Below are 16,485 nucleotides of genomic sequence, written 5' to 3'. Positions count from 1 at the left end.
CCTTCCCTCTAGTCTTACACTGCTAAATTAGGGACGGCTAGCACAGATAGCCCTCGAGTAGCTTTGTGCGAAATTCCAAAACAAACAAACAAAGATACTACAAGAGAGGATGAAAGTCTCTGGTACTGCAGTAATTAGGGGTAGTATTTATAGAACGATTAAGTCGCATTTCAATTGTAGCTTATAGATCAAGAGGAAATAAGATTTAAGAATTATGGTTCAACTACAATAGTTGCCAGTATAAAAAAAAGTACAGTCAATGTTCGTGAAGCTTTAGTTAAGTGATTTTAGATTGATAATTTACACCAGAATATCAAATTTTAAAATTTATTAATTTGCAAATAGAATAATAAAAAGTAAAAAAATATAACAAAGTAAACAATCAAATAGAATACATTAAATAGCAACCTAAATATGAACCTGGCAAACGTTTTGGGAAATTCAGTCCGCCTTTCTGATGTTCAACTGCAGGTTTCTCCTTCTAGAAAGGAATAAATAAGATTACATGTATGATAAAAATCGAAGTTTAAACAAGGGATAAACGTTTAGTAATGAATGACGAAATAAGTGTTTTGGGTTAAAGTTGAATTCAATAAAATATGGACTAAACAGGAAAATTATACATACCTGTACACTGGCATCGATCCTCAGTTTCCGCTTTTTTATTGCACATGATGCACTCACAACCGTCTTCTTTACCACATGTGCACTTCTCGATACATGTGCATGTAGGATCTGTGAAGAGGAATGTGGCACAAGTTAATTAGGTGTTATGATACATTGAAATTCACATTAATAGTTGATTATGTCAGAAACGTTACTTTGTGGTTGACGTTAAGTTAAACAACTGACACAGTTTAACTTATGTAATCCACAATAGATTAAATCCAATAATGAAGTGTATATAGTGTGGGTTAGTTATAACACTTCTTAAAGTACAAGTCATTAAGATACGAAATATTGTTGAAATAGGAGGTGAAGGTGTGGTTTGAACTGGAAGTTTTAACCATGTTGAAACTGCTAATGAAACTTCCATTGTTTTTTTTTTTTTTTTTAAGATTAAAGATGTCAGACAATAGGTTTAGCTCTTATGTCCCAGTATCACACTTAATAAACGTGACAGCTTAAGTAGTGTTAAGCTTTCGAAATCAGTTTCAGTGGTAAATTAGGAAGTCAGTAGAAGGTGAGAAATTCCGCAAAAGTAAGAGGATTACTATTGTTCAACCACGAGCTATCTTAATACATGTTGGTAAGAGTTAGATTTGGTTAGGGGCATATGAAATAATGGTAATTCTCTATGTATATAGTTTGACAAGTAACTGACGTAGTTTGATAAAAGTTATTTACCTAAGTGAAAAATGTATTAGGTGATTTTGTAAACCACTTTCCATATTACATAAGACGTACCTAGATATTAAGCATAACTGACATAGCCCTAGATAATTAGGGCTGGTTATGTTCTAAAAGGCAGTTTAGGTAATATTTGATAACACCTATAATTTCTGGATTTTACTTCCATATAAAACCTTACAGTAAATGGTAACATAAGCATTTTGAGTTATGGATTCATACTATTTCATTAACGCCATTTTTATAACAACGAAATCGCATGGAAGGAAATCTTAGTATCGTTAAACAGTTAAGCCGCTAAATATGAATATTTAGATTCATAGAATTCAAAGATATCTCTAGTAGTCATTTATAGAAGGAGTACGTTTGTTTTTGAATTTCGCGCAAAGTTGATCGAGGGCTATCTGCGCTAGCAATAAAAAAATTAGCAGTGGAAGACAAGAGGGAAGGCAGCTAGTCATCACCACCCACCGCCAACTCTTCAGCAACTCTTTCACTGACGAACAATAGGGTTGATCGTCACATTATAACGTCCCCACGGCTGAAAATGAATGTTTGGTGCAACTGGGATTCGAACCCGCGGATTACGAGTCGAACGCCTTAACACGCTTGGCCATGCCAGGCCAGTATGGAAGGAGCAGGAAACACAATTCGGTGAAATAACAATGCTTTACGTTTCATTGAGTACATGGTATAGATAGTGATTATCTCTGGAGTTATATATACTTAGGCTTACCATTACTTCCAAAGCGGAACAGTTTCCGAATTTGATTATAGGTAATGAAAGTGGTATAAAGTGCTTTGATAAACTAACCAACCTCCCTCGAGTTATAATGCTGTCGTAACAAAATACCGTGTAAGTTATATAGTGTATTTAGAAAACGAAAGGCAAGGAACATCAATATTTAATTAATATTTCATTCATATGTTCACGTAAATACACGTTTTTCAAAGAAAACCGTAGTTTATTTTTCGAAGGAATTCACTTAAACCGAAGTAAAACAAACATTCGGTTTATAATGCAGTGGTCTTAACTGTTGATCTGAAGGTCTAATGAATACATCAAGTGCTATTCACTCAAAACGTTCTTAGTAATAGTATATGGTAAACAAGTATATTATATAACATTCCTCAGATTAGGTAAGAAAGTACGTTGATCTTTGAAACTGTTGAGAAAGTTACACATTTTTCTTCACAAGCTATTTCCTTTGCTTTCAAATTGTCGGATGTTGATCACCAGAAGGATGAACCATAAACATATTGAAATAGACAATTAGTATTGATCGAAGCAAAATTACATGCAGACGGTTTTAGAGAAGTTAAAGCAGTTTGCTGTGGTCCATTTTAGAAAGCGATTGAGGGTAGTCCGTAGCTGCTGGTCGATGTACCTCGTGTTTGACGACTGATATGAGGTGCGAAAGTCGTCGACAGAGCCCGTTTGCAATAGCGAGTTGTTCAGCGACAGCATTAATCTTTAAACTGAAAAGTGCGACACTAGATACATACCTGAGGGACTCCAAGTTCCTCTAGAGAAGAATTAGAGTGGCGACACCTCGTATAATTTTGAATCTCCTGTCCATTAAGTGTTTAGTAAACATGGTCAAACGGCCATTTTCGCAAAATGCCATACTTCCATGTTGTATCAAGTCTTGTCAGTGTGAAAGAATTGATACACGATGTCGTTTGAGAATGGCTTCTCTGACGTTACGTCAGAATAAGGTGGTCTATGGTGGAGCACTCTCGTTAGAACCCATACTGGGTGAGAGACACAGACGAAGCATGTTAGTATACATCAGACACAACAGATGTACTGAGAGATTGAGTAAAGGCCAATTTGAGTTCCAATAGTGTAAGAGAGTGGATTAGTCATAGAAGTAAACAGCTTGAAGGAAAAGGTGATCGCTCACTCGAGTCTTTGTGGCTAAGAAGGTGGAGAGCTAGATATCCAGCAAAAGCTTTCACTTGCTGTATCGGTGATGGTCTGGGTATCAGCTACTTCTTGGCCATCAGAGCAAGAACAAGAGGGGGACAAAATTACATTGCTCACAGACCTTTCGAATATTGTCCCACAGGTTTGGAACTGGTGGTACAAGATATACTAGTTATGAACCGAATCCAACATTCCTTATGGCTTTGATTTCTTACCCACTGAGCATGGAAAGTGACGTGGTTCGAGAGTAGGATATCTACAGAAATATTTTTGCTCGTTTTTTTTTAGCCTTTCATGCCATGTGACACGTAGGATTCTACCACGGACGAGAATATAATGGAAAGCATATTGAGATTCTAGGAATATATTGATCAAATGCTTGTATTATACGGACACTTTCTGTTACTGGAGTGGTCTGTCGGTAGCTTACAGACGAAGACAGAGCCAAGGTTCTGCAAGGGTAGTGAAAGAGCTAGTTTGCTTGATCCAGCTTCTACCAGGGCACGAAGGTCGGGGTGGCATCGACCACGACCATTGTGAGACCCACGGAAACACGTAGGGCTACAACCTCCAAGCGTGTGTCGAGTGGTAAAGATAAGGTGTGCACATGCTGATTTACCAACAATGCCACCCCTCCATGCATTCGTTCACACAGACTCATTTCTGTACAAATAAAAATGCCTGAAGGTAACTAATCTAATGGGAGGTTGAGAAATGTATTCTATAAGGAGAGAGGATGGTGGGAAGTAATTAGTGTTTTGATGTCATCCAGATTAGAATGTAACCTTCTATAGTTCCATTGTATTATGGTGGCTGTGTTGGCGAATTGGGTGGAGAACCCTTCTGTTTACCACCACGTAATTTTTCTTATTCGAGGGAGGTATGGAGACCTTCATTAATTTTGCCTTAGTTCTATTGGGCAAGTCTTTGCTGTTAGGAGATTCCAGTGAACGAATGCTTGTTTTGCATCTTGGGGTGGAAGATGTATTGAAAGAAATGCATGTATCCACAAATAAAGAATGTGGAGTTTGTAGTTTGTTGGAATGTGTGTAAATTAAAAGATAGGTGTTGAAGATCATTCGATTTGAATACGTATGGATGTTCAGAGATAAGAACAAAAGTAGGATTAGTGAGAGCCAGTGCAATTGAGGACAGTTTATGCTAGTAGGCATCATGGTCCTTGTTACTACAACTAGCACGAGTCAGGGAACCACGACATGAAGTCTTTCAATGACTGAACCTCCGATATTGGAAACAGAAGGTTTGGTATATATGGTCGTACCCTGGTATTAAGATAACCTGTTATGATGGTGCCAGGTGGACGTGGGGATGGAAGTGCAAGAACAAGGATATTTGTCAGCATCATAATTCCATCTTTGAGAATGGAGATGGACCTCACTGTAGAAACTCCTTTAGCAGAGACACCGGTGAAAATTTGACTCTGGGATGTTTCTCAATTCTTCAACAATAATTCTTCATGATGAATTTAAAGTAGCACGAGGTGTAACCTCAATAGGCATATCCTCAATTACCTTTGAATGCAAGAGGAGTTCACCGTGTTGCAATGGGATCTTACCACCATTAATGTCACTAGATTGGAGCTTATTTAGTGACTTGCTGACTGACAGGTTCATTCTGAATAAAAGACATTTGGCTTAAAGGCGTGTCTGAAAGAGAACGTAGATATAGAAAATGGAGGTAGAACAGGTGGTAAGGATTGCTGCTCAGAATCTTCAAGATGTGTTCGTTTACCTTGGGACAGTGTGCCACTATTTGAAGTTTTTAGTTAGAAAATTCAATTATAGAGGGAAATTTCAGTGGCCCCTGAACCCACCCACCATGGAGCCCTGTAACGGGACGTACTACAACGTCACTTGACCAACGCCAGAGTTTGGTGAGCACTATACTCAGACATCAGTATCAGATAAAATGTTTACTTCACCTGATAAGAACATCCAACACTGGTACTTGGTTGACCCTAGTCCAAGTGGACCAGCCGATTGTCCTAAGGGGAGGGGAATAATCTCAAGGCCACCCATCTATAGGTGTAAAGGCCAAAGAGGTGTGTTAGGGGAGGACACACCAACCATGAGGATCTTATCTTTCCATTTCACGAATTGTCACGCACGGGAAACATGCGGGTGGATGTGTAAATACTGGAGGGAAACTGAACTTTCCTTGGGTGGTCCTCTCACTAAAGGGAAGAAATCCATACCGAGGAGAAATATTTGTGAAAGGTTATTTGTTACATCAACTACATACGTTGTCCCCCCTTTATTATTTATACATATAAGCTTGGACTTTAGTTCTCACAACAACAAAAAAAACGTGATAAGTCATGTTAGTTTGTTTAAGTGGACACCAAGCAATTCGACGAGATTTCTGACGTCACTCAAGGAATCAATTGGAAGTGTAGAAGAAACAATTTTACTCTGGGAAGGAAAATTGCACGTAGACACGTATAATTGACAGGTTACCGATATGAAGCATCGGCTGCAGGTGAAACGAATTATGACTACATCTAGTTAATGTCTTCAAGGAAGGAGTAATCGAATTACAAATAACCCTCATTATTCGTTTTGGTAGAACGGATCTTTGGTTCAAACATAGTTACGAAAAGCAGTCAACATTTGAAAGCTGATGTTGATAGAACTGTGATAAGCGAAGGTTGCTCTTTGGTAGCTTTTAACAAGAGCATCGTCAGGCAGTTTGAAGAACACAAAGTCGAACTATGGAGTGAGTAGCTGCATGTTTAGTAGTTAGGTTTTGTTCGAGAGATCACCATAAATGAAAACAAACAGTATAGATAAATAATGCAAACATTTGATTTTGTTTTCCTTGTCAAAATTCATATTTGTATGAAATTCACTGTTAAATGTGCAAGTTCTTGCACCAGCTTTAGACACTGACTAGAATTTCTAAAATGAAAGAACGAAATTAATTCAATATGTACCAATTTACACATGTGGTAAATACTGTAAAGAAAGTGGAGCAAAGACACTTCCAGAAAAGAAAGCTTTCCATAAAGGTATCGATCACCGCTTCTGCAGCGGCAGTTACTTAAATAATTACGGTTCAAGTTATCCGAATTTCGGATAACGAGTTTGCAATTTGAATGTTACAGCAATATCGCTTTATTTACCCATTAACTAAAATGAAGAATTGGGAACACACAAGCTTGGTCTGTATGCAGATCTACATTTTGCATGAATCCTTTTTAGAATTTATAATATTTGATCTAAGACCGAGTCAACTGGCACAAAGTAATAAACCGGACGGGGCATCAGGACAGACCCCTCAAGTGGAGGTATGGCAAGACTATGCGTGTTACACTATTATTGTTGGTGCAATGATACTGCTATTTTTAGCAGTGTTATTACCATGTTACTTAATATCGATTTGCGTTACGTTACATATTAAAGTGTGCAGTCGATATTAACCGAAAGCACTTGTAGTCTTTCAAATAAGTTTTAGTTACGAAGTAGAATGAAGGTTCAGTAGACGTATACAAGGTAAGGGGGGTTCACCCTTTATAGGAGGGCAAAAGGTGAAAACCGCTACATTTAAAACCAAAAAATTAAAAACCCAAGAGAATATTAAAATGTTATAAACCAGAGATATTAATAGCTGAATAGCTCCTGCTAGTTAAGTAAACGGATGTTAATAGCTGCCCATGTATTAAGAAAACATTTCATACCTTCACACCTACAACTTCTTTCAGTTTCGTCTTTCTTGTTGCACGTGGTGCACTTACAACCCTGTTCTTTGCCACACGTGCATTGTTTGATGCACGTGCACATTTGATCTTCATGGAAGAGAAGACAAATAGAACATAAGTAAGGTATGAATGCTACACAGATTTATAGTATTAGAACTACAAGTTAATTCATTATTACTCATGTAATGAAACGTTTTCGTTGTTTACAAGTAATATACATGTAAACACTTGTTATTGTGTAGTAGTTACAATACATATTACCCACAATTCGTTAAGTAAATCACTACACTTACAGCCAGCTCGTCACAAAAAGCAAAATAAGAAACAGGTTGTATGCAATAGATAAAACATTTAAATATAAATAATGCAAGTGGTGAAAATTGGGAGTTTAAGGTTTAATTACATTTTAAAAAGTTTGGTTAAAATTAAGGTTTATGTTTAGCTTAAGGTACAATAAATGGTCCCGGTAGTACAGCGGTATGTCTTCGGATTTACAACGGTAAAATGAGGGGTTCGATTCCCCTAGGCGAATCGGCAGATAGCCTGATGTGGCTTTGATTTGAGAAAACACGTACAAGTTTCAATAAAATATATTATTGGTAGTGTTACAAATAGATATAGTAGGTCTACCAACATTGAAAGTAATCGAGTGAATCGTAAGAAAAGCTTAAACCCAACCAAGCATATTTATGTTGATATTTCACATTAAAGTTAAACCGATAAACTTTTAAGTACTATTTATAAAGTTTTGTTTATTACTACATCACCCTTACTTCACATATCCAAAATACTTCACAAACATTATCCAAACTAGTCTGACATACACAACATCACCAACATTTATTTACTCATGTCTATAATTTGTTCCTCAACTCCCCCTACTTGTTTATAATATTATTTAACATACACTCAAATACCTAATATACACATCCTGATTATTATTTACAGCACAACATAAACTAGACCCTACCTCCACATTTACAAGCTGTGTCCGTCATTATTGCCACTAGTAAAACACTATCTTTTCTGCTTCTAACTGTAATTTCCGTCTAACCTGTCTGTGGTGGAAGTTTTTATTTGCATCGAGAAAAAGATTCGTGTGCAAAATGACCAACAACGAACCGTTTGTTATATCTAACCAATTATCATGAACAAACATGTTCTAATTACTATAAACAGTAATGTATCTAAATATCTCATATAACTGGTCTGAACTTGAAAAATAAAGTTTAAAACTAGTTCACTCTAATATCTATTATTGGTAATAAAACACAAGTAATTACACAAGTTAGGTGTGACGGTTTCTTAATGTTTTCTATCTTCTGGTGTTTAAACTTAAACATTATAGTAATACCTCATGTCCACAACATCGGTGGTAAGATTGTAAGCTCTAAACGCTTAAAATCGGATTTGAATACAAACAAACCCAAAACATAATGTAATAACTAAAACACAAAATTAAAAGGATGAAAGGTACAATGTAAGTGTCAACTGATGTTAATAAAGTGTTAAATGTCTTACGTCAGATTTATAATTTAATTTATTAACAATATTCCAGTTACCAAGATCCAATCAACTGGTTACATACAGATAGTCTAAGATGTAAGAAAAGCTCTATTGTTAATAATTGATACATAAAACTGGTTTATATATAATGGTGACTAGTTTATTAAAATCATTCTTTGATTTTGTTACTCAGATCAGTAAATTATTGCAATCTCAAAATGCCGACTTTATCGGCTGTATTAAAAATTGGTGGACTTGTTATTGCACACTTTTAACATCATAACGTTTCCCCACACACTTTCCACTTTATCACATAAAAGTGCGAGATCTTAAAAACTAAAGTTTGAGGTTTGATTCTTCTAGTGTCCAGGTTTGTACTTATATTAAACAGACAAACTGTTCTCATTTCTGTTTATCAAACAAGACTGCCATTAACCCTATTCTTTGTTAGAATCATTGGTTTAGGTGTTTTTCTTTATTTAAACATTTGGAATAAACCGTGGTCATTTTATGTCCGATAGTTTTCCTTTGAAGAACGGAAAAGAAACGCAGATAACGCCCAGTGTTTGTGTCCACATATGGACGTAGTTTCACCAGATCACCTAATGTTGTTGATTTGGTCACATATACAAAGACTGATGAAGTTAGTGACAATTAAAACTTTTAGTGTCTTTTATGTTCTGTGTCTGTGACAAATAACACTGATAATACCATACTAATATCGTACTAATAACACTATAATACCATACAAATAACATTACTAATATCATACTAATAACACTACTAATACCGTACTAATACCATACTAATAACACTACTAAATACCATACTAATAACACTACTATTACCATACTAATAACACTACTAATACCATACTAATAACACTACTAATACCATACTAATACGTGTTTTACATGATAATGGGACTGCTCAATCATTGTTAGTAGAAGTTGGTATAGTTTTGTTTTGTGTAAAAATTATAAGCACATGAAATTTAACTTTCCAAAATTATCTGCACATTAACAAAATTTCGAGATGAACGTAAGTGAAAATCTGTGCGAAACTCTTACTTTCATCTTGGATAATCGCCTGAGTGTTACAGACATAAAATAATCCAGTGTCCCCACTTTTCCTACTATGTTGTCTAAACCCAATCTGTGCAGTTTCATATGAAGAAACCCTGAGCAGCACCACAACACCTAAGCGTAATGACTGAATAGGTTCAGATAACCTTCACAAATTTAAAACGTCATTTAGTTATACAATGTTTTAACAAACTGTATGGCTTTAACATGTGCTGCACTAAACAGCACATTGTTGGACTATGTACATGATTTGAGATAGTTTGATAATTTGGTGGACAGCCTAGTCTTCTCAAGTCATCGGTGACACAGACTGCACCATAGGTACTGACAGAGGTTCAGCTCACTTTCCAGATAACGACGACAGTCCACTCTACAATGGAGGTACAACCCACGCCACAAGTGATGGTATAGAAGGAGGTGTAGCCTACGACATGAGTGACAACATGCTGTAGAAGGCACTCTCTTTAATGCTCATGACAAAGCAACCGGAAGGGCGATAGACTTGCCCTCCCAATGTCTTTTCTTTTCTCATATGTCTCCTCAACAATACAAAGAGCATTTTCAAAATCTTCCAAGTCTACCTAGCACGACCTCGAAGGGGTCTACAGAGTCCATACCCGTAGTAAGGGAAGATGTTGTGAGGGTTAATGGAGTCGAGGGTGGAGTTACCAACTTCCCTGCTTCCCCTATTCCTTTAGTTCATTCTTCCAATTTGCCAGTTGATGTGACATGTTCTGAAATAAGTAAGATGGTGCAGTGGTTATCAAAGTGAAATGGCCTCTCACCTTCTGCACCCCAGATAGATGCTGCTGCTATATTTATCAAAGAAAGTAGTTTGAAACGTGTTCACAACTCATTACCCGATGTAACAGTAAAGCAACAGTGAAAGTAGACAATTCTTCAATCCAACAAATATCAACAATTGAACACAGTTTCTGTCCCAGACATGAATGATATTTCGTCCACTGTCTCTATTGGTGTTGTCAGGGCAACGATCAAAAGATCATGCTAAAGGTCATATTTATAGGAATTAAAAGTTAACAAGTTTGAATTTACTGTCAACGAATTTGAAAGTTCATCCATATTTCCAGTTAACAATAAGACATCAGTCCAGAATCCTTTGTGGCCATTGTTTGGTTATTAAAATCATTTTGTGAAGAATTCTCCTGTTATTCCTGTTCAAGAAGAAGAAAGTTTAGTAAATATCGTTCCTCATTATGTAACTACGAGTTCTAAAACACTTCGAGAAAACCCTTCTAAATCCATTTTAGAATACTTTGATTTACAACGAGTTCTATCACTAGTAGGTCATTTTATTACAACACTGGAAATAGAATCACATCTTTCACTGACGATGAGAAAAAGGATCAAAAGAAATAAAGAGGATTCATGTTCACCTTTTGACGGGTGTATAACAAGAATACTGAATTTGTATCCATATTAACAAAACAAAGATAACAAACGTTTTTTTTTCAAAATTGGAAATCGAAAAATTCATATTTTCCTCATCGTGACAGATATTCCGAGTGTTACTTAGTATTTAGACAGTAGCAGGATTGTTTGTTTGTTTTTGAATTCCGCGCAAAGCTACACGAGGGCTATCTTCGCTAGCTATTCCTAATTTTGAAGTGTAAGACGAGAGGGAAGGCAGCTAGTCATCACCACTCAACCTCCAACTCTTGGGCCACGCTTTTACCAACAACTAGTGAGATTGTCCGTCACATTATAACGCCCCCAAGACTGAAAGGGCGTCCATGTTTGGTGCGACGGAGATTCGAACCCGCGACCCTCAGATTTCGAGTCGAACGCCTAAACCCACCTGGCAATACCGGACCTTGTAAATAAAGGATCACTGTGCCAGACACCATGTATTTCTATATTTAACATAGCTTTGATTTTATTATAGCTTCTTTCACGTGAATTATAACATTTAATTCGTTAGTTTAACCATTGTGTTTGAAGAATTAAATATTTTTGTATTTATTTCTATAAAATAGTACAAATCTAATTCATTTTTATATATACTTTTACATTATTATTTTGTGTATCAACATATGAGCTACAAGTATTTCTTGTTAAATTAATTTTGACAAACACATTTCTCAACCATACTGTCAACAAAAGCAACAATATAAACATGGTTTTAAGAATAGTGAAACACTTGATACATTTAGGTTCATTAATTTAATTTGTAGAAAAATATATTATTTAGAAAAAAAATGTGTGGATACATTACATTAAAAATTCCAGCTTGTTTGGAGGTATAATTTTATAAAAAAGTAAATATTTAATTCATAGATCAACTTATGTTTGGCATGAACTGCGCAATTAATGTTACTGCTTGCATATTTACTATGGGGTAAATAATTACTTTGTAGAATAATATACTTTCGCAAACAAAATTGTACGTAATTGTGATGCTACTTCCTAAAGATAAACATTAATCTAATTTCTTTGTTACTTGTTAAACTTGCAGAACTATTAATTATTTACTATTAGCGTTCAAAATAACTGCTTTTAAGTTTGATATAAAATAATATCGTAGCTACGTTCATATATATTTTGTTGTTTTTAAAATATTCTATTGGACTTAAATTATTTTGTATTCGAAGTTCCTTTAATTCAATAAATGTGCTCTTACGATATACATTGTAAATAAAGTTCATCAAACTGATCTCAATATATCATAATTTGTGAGACTGTTTGATCAGGTATTATCGATTTATTCCATTTGTGAATGAATATTTTACGCTTCCCTTCGAGAAAGTTTGAAGCAGGTTTTTAAAAGTAAGTCATATGACAAATTTAGTTGCGTGAACTGGAAAGGGTCGTACGTTAAGTTTAAAAGTCATTCACACAGAAATATAGATTGTTGCGTAAAATTTACTAATTCCGAGAATAAAACGACAGACGATTAAGTAATAAGGATACAAATAGCTTAAGATGAGCACAAAAAATAAACAGACGAAGAGAGAGAAGGTGAGAAGTTACGAGAAATAATTTCTCCAAAAGAAAAGTTACACGCAAACTTTAACGTCGTACAAACAGAAGCTCGATGATTAATATAGGCTTAACTGTTAATATATTAGAGTGAGATTAACGGTGTTGAGGTAAGAAAAATAATTTATTTCGTAAATGACAATTCTAAAACAATTGAAGTATCTTCAAGAGACATTGATAAATAGACAGATGATTCTTCAGAATACAAAAAAAAAGATGATTATGTAAATATAGGAAACAACCGTGGTAATTCGACGTTAAAATAAATGAACTATACTTCGATACTAATGGAGAAAAAAAAAACCTTGGCTTGTAAACTGAAATTCTAAAGTAAATGAATAGGCCTAAGTGGAGATTTGGCAAAATAAAGAGAGCAAGATAGTAAAACATTTGTTGAACATACTTTTAACTAGTTCGTTATACAAATTTTTTTCTGAAACTAATCAGACTAAGTACTGTTCGTTGATTTTTGAAGCCCCCCAGAGGATCAGCGGTATGTCTGCGGACTTACAACTCTAAAAACCGGGTTTCGATACCCGTGGTGAGCAAGCACAGATAGCCCATTGAGTAGCTTTGTGCTTAATTTAAAACAACAACAACAACAATGATTTTTGAATTTATTGCTAACTAGTTAAAAGACATTTTTAATAGTTTATATATACAGTGAATAAATATATGGGTGTTGTTGGGCTGACGATTATTTTACCATATAAACTAACAAAAAACTTGTGCATATAAGAAACGTGCTATTTTGGTATATACGAATATTATATTGATAAAGTGAAAAGTAGAATAAGTAAATTAATTTTTATTTGTATAAAAAAAAGATTTATAAATACCTAGTTTTCTCACATCACAGAGGTGTTGAGTTTCATAAACATATGATCGTAAGTTTTTTATTGTTGTATAACTCATAGACAATGAAAGAATTTATGAGAAAACTCAGACCAGAGACACTATCCCACAAACACTCTTCATCTCATCACAGGAGTAGCAGATGAACTATACTGTTGTTACAAATAGCATTACAGAACTTAACTAGCACTGATTGTGTTTTTATCATAGTTATCACTAATGTTTCTGAAATACTCCAACATATTTTGCAGAAATATGTGTGCAGTATAAAAGATGCTTGAAAATTCTGTTGAAGGCTCAGAACATACAAGAGCTTGTGTGGCTTCCTACACTGGAATGCCTAGACTCTGAATGCTTCGTTATGTAGTATAATTCATCATTATGTTACGCATTTTACGTATTACGATTTCAAACTTCAAAACTTTAATTTTAATTTTAACGAACAAAATTGATACACAGAATTTTATTTTTAACACAAATACATGTATTATTGCACAAAGAACAATGACATTTTAATGACAGTTATTACAAATATAAATTTTATACAATAGTTTTCCAAACTCATTAACAATACTGAGTTTATATTTGGTTTGGAACTTAGTATGTTATCGAAGGTTTACGCTGAGCGAATGAATTTATGTTGATAACAGTACAGTTCGGTAAGCTATCTCTTAATGCTCACATGCGAGTCTTTTCACAGATGAAGATACATAATGTCCTCGTAAGAATGTTAACGTCCGAGGTTAATTGACTGGAGTTAACCGATTTGTAGCGTTAAAAAGCTATAAACATTCCTGGTCAATTATCTGCACGTTCCCTATTGATAAAGGTACAATTATAGCTTCCTAGATTTACAGTATATCAAACCAACAATATGAAACTGACTCATCGCGTGTTTTGCAACTGATAAACTTTAAGACGAGGTTCTCCAAAGTTCGGTTTGCAACATAACTGGTATTTACATACACTCAGTACATTTTGTATTATAACAATCCAGAATCTTCAAATTTGCAGAATAGTTGGAATTTTCTCAACTCATATCTAAGCCTATAAATTGCATGCATTTCTAAATATATATTAAGCGTATACAAACATAGATATTAAAATGAGAGTAAATTAGTAAATCCGTTAGAGTGGACCGTGAATCTGATGGTTTGTCTCATTCTTCAATAAGTAATGAATTAATAGATCTCGTTTGGGACTGTGGATGCACCAATAAGAGCGACAGTTCAGTTATTCAGTTACACCAGAATAGTTCAACAGATGGCAGTGTGTCAATCAGTTCCAAATTAATAACTATACACATAAAAATTATAACAAACAACCAGAATGCAGAAACAACATTAACCCACATTCCTGTAATATATACTGGGATGTTAGTGATATACTGGTACACTCATTCCTGTAATTCTAAAGAATGTGATAAACCAGAAAGATATATATATATAATTATGTGTCTGTTTCTTAGTTTCCAAAACGACATATTTCCATGAATGAACCTTTAGAAAGTTATAATAAGAAATGAACGATACCACTTCTATATATTACTAACTTCTAATAGGTGAAACCATGTAAAAATATTTGGGTAACTAAATATATTTAGTTAAATATATATTTAATATATATTAAATATAAAGCAACTGTACGGTAGTTTGAAGGAATCTTGGGATCCCTCCCAGGCTAAGAGAAAACGCAGGACAATAGCTCTGCGCCAAGAATCGAGAAAAGCATTCTCCTGCCAGATCTGGTTAAAAACAATCAGAAGAATGGAAAGAGAAGCAGGAAAGATATGGCGCAACATCTCCTATGTATATGATCAGTTCCGACTGATTTACTTCCAGCTTGATGAAGAGCAAACCTACCAGGGTTAAGGGGCAGTTATAGTCACAGAGATGATCAGCCCAAAAGAAAAGAAGCGACTGCTCTTCCCAAGTTTTGATGGCTAAAGAGGCAGGGGATAATGGAGAAATGCTCGATACCCATCAAAACCTTTCACCGAATATTGGCGATGATCTGGGCATCAGAAACTTTCTGGTCATTGGAAAGCAAGATCAAAATGGGACAGAAGTATACTACCTGCTGATCTTTCGAATCTTGTCACATATGATTTTGGAACTAGCGTTAGAAAATGTTTTGGTTGTGAATTTAATCCAAAATCTCATCTGGCTATGACGTCTTAAGCATCGAGCATGTGCATAGGTCTAATGAAAAGTGATTCAGATCGAAGTTGTAATATCTACGAAAGGTATTCCAAGACCGTTTTTGAGCCTTCCCTGCCATGTGACTGGCAGGATTCCACCAAAGACGAATATAATGTGAAAAATGTTTTAGGTTTAGGTATATATTGCGCAGCTGGTGTGACAATACAGTCAGTAACTACACATACTCAGTAAGCCAAGTTACGAGAGAGCAGTGAAATGGGCTAGTTGGCCTGGTTCAATGGGTCGGATAGCATTGACCACGACCAGTCTCTCTTAAAATAAGAAAATAATCACTACCTTGGTGTCGCTTTTAACCCTGAAAGAAAATTGAGGAAAAAGTGAAGAAGAGAAGACAGATCAATAGCAGTAAAAGATTGACTAGATCCATGAAAATAAGAATAAACACCTTTATTCAAGAGAGAAATGTTGTGATCGGTAAGTATGTAGCACCCCCTGCCATCAATATGAGCACCTCCCCAGAGGGTATTATGTCCAACACAGTCCCCCAGAAAGCATTAAGATTTGATTCCAAGAGACAGGTAAAAAGAACAAACAGTAATGGTATGACCCATGGAAACACAGATGTCTAGGACCTCTAAGTCGATTGACCAGCAGTTTCAACTCTCTATGTACACAACCTGTCATTTCTTTACAAAAACTGCTGAAGGGTGACTGTATCAGCAGGTTTCAAAAATATTTCCTCTAAAAAAACACAGGATGATAGTCATCAGTCAGTGCCTTAATATAATTTAAATTACAATATAAACGTCGTCAATTCCACTATCAATGTGGCCATTTTCATTTACTTAGAGGATAACTGGTTGGAAAGCCCTTCTGTTT

At 35.2% G+C, this 16,485-nt stretch overlaps 1 long non-coding RNA gene across 1 annotated transcript; it reads right to left on the bottom strand.

The window, feature by feature from the left end:
* Positions 1 to 251: 251 nt before the first annotated feature.
* On the bottom strand, positions 252 to 8,088 carry LOC143243156 (uncharacterized). The gene is made up of 4 exons (XR_013024081.1): positions 7,969 to 8,088; positions 6,978 to 7,085; positions 628 to 735; positions 252 to 481 (listed from the first exon to the last, which is right to left on the bottom strand). It is a non-coding gene; the product is annotated as an uncharacterized LOC143243156 (long non-coding RNA).
* Positions 8,089 to 16,485: the final 8,397 nt, after the last annotated feature.

Source organism: Tachypleus tridentatus, unplaced genomic scaffold, assembly GCF_004210375.1.
Source record: "Tachypleus tridentatus isolate NWPU-2018 unplaced genomic scaffold, ASM421037v1 Hic_cluster_2, whole genome shotgun sequence".
Lineage (NCBI taxonomy): Eukaryota > Metazoa > Arthropoda > Merostomata > Xiphosura > Limulidae > Tachypleus > Tachypleus tridentatus.
The sequence above is the reverse complement of the archived record's forward strand: the minus strand, read 5'-3'. Positions and strand labels throughout refer to the sequence as shown.